The sequence below is a fragment of the Phoenix dactylifera genome, chromosome 18 (assembly GCF_051530095.1).
Source record: "Phoenix dactylifera cultivar Ajwa chromosome 18, Ajwa_hap1_PhDact_Kaust_v1.1, whole genome shotgun sequence".
NCBI lineage: Eukaryota > Viridiplantae > Streptophyta > Magnoliopsida > Arecales > Arecaceae > Phoenix > Phoenix dactylifera.
Window position 1 is genome coordinate 1,229,114 of NC_143207.1, and position 4,555 is coordinate 1,233,668.

Below are 4,555 nucleotides of genomic sequence, written 5' to 3' on the forward strand. Positions count from 1 at the left end.
TTCAATATGTAAATAGCTGAAAATAGGGCATCTCTCTAAAGAAACAAGGGTTGATCAGTGAAGCTCATCATGGACCTGACAATATCCAATAGGATCTGATTCCTCCTCTCCGACACTCCGTTAAGCTGAGGTGTACCAGGAGGGATCCATTATGAAACTATACCATTCTCCTTGAGATAATCACGGAACTCTCCACTAAGGTATTCACCTCCTCGATCTGATCGAAGAACCTTAATGAGTTTTTCTGTTTGTTTTTCTACTTCATATCTGAACTCTTTGAACCTTTCAAAAATTTCAGATTTGTGTCTCATACACATATCCATACCGTGAGTAATCATCGGTAAATAAAGTAAAAAAAATTACAACCCCTAGCCTGCGCATCGAATGGGCCACACACATAAGTGTGTACTAGGGTAAGTATCGCAGTGGACCTCTCCCATGTCCTAAAAAGGATAATTTGGTCATCTTTCCTTGAAGGCAGAATTCACAAATCGGATATGACTCGAAAGTCAATGAGCTCAGAAGCCCATATTTCTTTAATTTGTTTATTCTGTCTTCTCCTATATGACCAAGCCTGAGGTGCCACAAATACTTTAGATTTATCTCATCTCTAGATCCTTTTGGATCCTATGGTACTCACTGTTTGCTCAGATACATTCACAGGTACATCCAAATGTAAGTGATAGAGACGGTCAATCATAAAACCATATGCATCCAATTTATTTCTCAAACAAATTGAACAATAGTCTTATAAAAATCTTTCTGTGCTAAACAAGATACAGAAATCAAATTTCTGTTTGCAACAGGTAGCAGTCTCTAAGTATCCTTTTAATAATGAGCATATCTGGCATACCTTCTGAAGGTCTGTCACCCTTCTTACTCTTTATGCTTTCCATGTATGTAGGACAGTTCCTCTTCCAATGGCCATCTTATGATGCAATGGAAACACTTTTCCTTGCAATCGGCCTTTTTCTTGGAACTTCCTTACTTGGCCTTTTCTCGGTCTTCTGCCTTTTCACAGGTTTCTTCTTCTTCCAAGTAGACTCTCTCTTGGAAGTAGAAACCAACTTGACAGCGAGAACGATGCCCCTTGAACTCTTCAAGGTCCCTAAGGTAGTTACCAATTTATTTAACAATTTTTGTTTTGGTGCATACAATCTTGTTCATATGGTAGTTTACTATAAACTATTCATATGAAGCTAGAAGGAATTGCGGGATCAAATCCGTTTGCAATTCCTTGTGCATGGTCATGCCGAGCTTCTCAAGCTCCTCTAAGTCCTTTATCATGGTCAAACCATGATCATGGACAGACTGCCCATCACGCATCTTAGCCTTGAAGAGCCTCTTGGACACTTCAAAACATGCTGCGTGACTCTGTTCACCATACAACTCTTGTAAGTGATATAATATGTCCCTGGCAATCTTCATGTTCTCATGCTGGCATTAAAATTCATTGGACATGGATGCCTTTGTGCAGCACCTAACTTTATTGTCATTGTTCGTCCACTTAGCATGCGTCTTACGCTGATCAGTGATCAGACGGATTGGTAACACGGAGATTCCATGGTCTAGCACATACCCTAATTTCTCACAATTCAAAACTATTTTGAAATTTGCTGAGCCAGTCTTTATAATTGGGTTTGGTCAAATGGTTGTTATATAGGATATGAGTTAAGAGTCTAGAAGCTGAATTTCTAATCCTCGGAGAGTAAAGATTCTAATTAGAATTTTGTACTTGATCTCTATTTATTTTAGGGCCTTTTAAAACAAATATACCTCCCACTATTTTCTCGAATCTCTCACACTCCTCTAGTAGAGAAACGGAAACCTTGCGACTCTAGGTTTCAAGTGGGGTGCTACGGTCCCACCAATTTACATACCACCTCACCTAACAGTTATTGGTGACAAATAAACGATGAGTGTACAACTCTTGTACAATGCTTCTCAAGCAAGTTGTAGCGCTATCAGGTCTCTAAGTAATGAAGACCTCACCTAACAGTTATTGGCCCCATTCCTTAGTTAAGTCGGACCCACCGTATAACCGCAGAAGTAAAGCCGTCATTGGGTCCCTCACCTAACAGTTATTGGGCCCAACCCTATCTTTACCCCTACAACATCTCATGCCTAATAGAGAGGTCCAGTCCCCCGATGCAACTTGCCCACTGTATCCAGCCGAGACAAATCAACGCCGGAAAGACCTTAGCAGCTCTACTACGGTGGAAGACCGCTAGACTTAATATTTTCGAGGAGATTTAATTTAGGTCTCTTTCATTTAATTATCTACATCTCATGCAAATAATTATCTACCCGCTATGCATAAACATAAACATAAACATCCAGGCATAATAACAAAAATTAAACTGGTGATGATCATGGATCCAGGATGGGGTCATAGTACAAGCACATGCACGTCAATTGGTTAGATCGTCTTCAACTCTTGACTCGATCTTGAGCACCCTTGGTCCAATTGCGATCAACTCCTTGATCCATCTCCAATCAACCCTTGATCTCGATCCGCGCAAATCGTGCTTGTAGAGGCATGCACCGATCAACCATTGACATGCAAACACATCACAGATTACATCCCAGATAACTTTAAAAATAAATAAAATTAAATAATAGTTACAACCCTTTTTTATGAGACACGCAGGTCTCTAATACATCAATATAAGATGCATGCAGGCATCTGAAAATCTGATTTACATGCATCACATAACATCACAGAACATCTCAGACATTGCAGAACATTTCAGCACAATTAAAGGGTCCATCCATGATCATCACCATACGCATCTCATGCATTAAATAAAATTTACAGATCTGAATATTTAACAGATTATGTCATCTTATGAGTTGCTGATCATGCAAGATATGATTCGAAATATTTTTAATCTCATTAACAAATCAATAGAATCATTAATCTAATCGCATAGAAAATCAGCATGCAGAAAAATCAGCAAGCTGAAAATTCTGCATGCAGAAAAATTCAGCAAGCATAATCTTTAAATTTTCAGATCTATTATGCCTTAATCATTTAATCCTAATCTTAATCTACGCAACCATGGCTCTGATACCACTGTTGGAATCCCTCGCACGCCGCAGAAAATTTCAGAAAAATTCTGCGCGCAGCGGAAGACATGCGCGAGATTCCGTTCATCGCATGAACATATTTTAAAACCGTCGTTCGTAGATAGATTAGGATTAAATACTTTTTATATGATTAAGAAGATCAGATCTTCACCTTGTGCGGGTAGATGATCACCGCAATCTGATGATCGTGGTATTTGTTGAAGGTTCGCTTAAAGCCGCACACGCGTCCGGCCTCTACAGGTATCCACACGAGGAAAGGACCGATCAAAGCTCTCGAATCTCCCCGGGGTGCTAGCTCCCTTGCAGAGATGTCTTTTGATGGTTGAAAACCTCCCTTTGAATCAACTCTTGATTGCCTTGGGGAGGAGGAAGAAGAAGGATGGATCCAAGGAAGAAAAACAAAAGCCTTGCAGCCTTTTCTTTTCCCTTTGTCTTGGAACCAAAAATGGATGAAGGAAAGGATGCACGTCTCCCTATATTTTTCATTGTCTCACGGCTGAAAAACTTGATTGGAGAGGTGCTGTTCATGGCTCTTAAGGAGAGGAGAAATCCCCACCTACTTCCAAGGAGGGAGGTCCAAGGGGGGGCCCGCATGCCCTCCTTTTTTTTTTTTTTGTTGGCGGCTGAAAACCTAGATTGGAGAAGGGGGCTTTTCATCACGGCACAAAAGGGTGGAGGAATTCACCTGGTACGGCTGCCCCCTTGCCCTCATTTAATGTGGCATGTGGAGCTCCTAAAAAATAGGAGCTCCAAACCTATCCATAAGGAGAGAGGAGGGGCGTACGCCCCTCCTTCTTTTCCTTACGTAAAACCCAAGGAGGGGCGTACGCCCCTCCCTTTTATTCTCTCTAATCTCATGCCCCTATGGTTCAGCCCCTACTTAATCTAATTAAGTGGGGAAAGTTGGGTCCAATGATGAGTCTAATCCTACTCCCAATAGGATTAGGTGCAGCCTTTTTCCTTTCCTTTCAAATCCTAATCCAATTAGGATTTAATTGAACCATGACTCAATTGAACTCTTCAATCCTAATCCAATTATGAGTCTTTTAAATAATTAGATTAAAATCAATTAGGACTTAAGAAATCCTAATCTAATTAGGACTTATATAATTCTAGTCCTAATCCAATTAGGACTCTAATTTGAATCCGAGTCCTAATCTAATTAGGACTTCTAGGAATCCTACTCCAAGTAGGATTTCAAGTTGAATTCAAAATCCTAATTCAATTAGGATTTTAGGAATCCTACTCTAAGTAGGACTCTAATTTAATTTGATCAAGTCCAATTAATTAAATCCAATTAATTCAATTAAATTACAATCCAATTGCAATTATTCCTTCTTCAACTCACTAACTCTTAGTGGGTTTACCAATTATCAATCAAATTGATAATTATAAATTATTCGTGATTCTAAATCATAATTCAACCATCGGATCGGTCAATACCTCTAATGTGTGTGACCCCATA

General features: G+C 39.7%; 1 long non-coding RNA gene across 1 annotated transcript; it reads right to left on the minus strand.

Moving 5' to 3' along the window:
* Positions 1-1,709: 1,709 nt before the first annotated feature.
* Positions 1,710-4,116, minus strand: LOC149750864 (uncharacterized). Its single transcript, XR_016399002.1, has 2 exons — positions 3,242-4,116; positions 1,710-2,820 (listed from the first exon to the last, which is right to left on the minus strand). It is a non-coding gene; the product is annotated as an uncharacterized LOC149750864 (long non-coding RNA).
* Between the last annotated feature and the right edge of the window lie 439 nt (positions 4,117-4,555).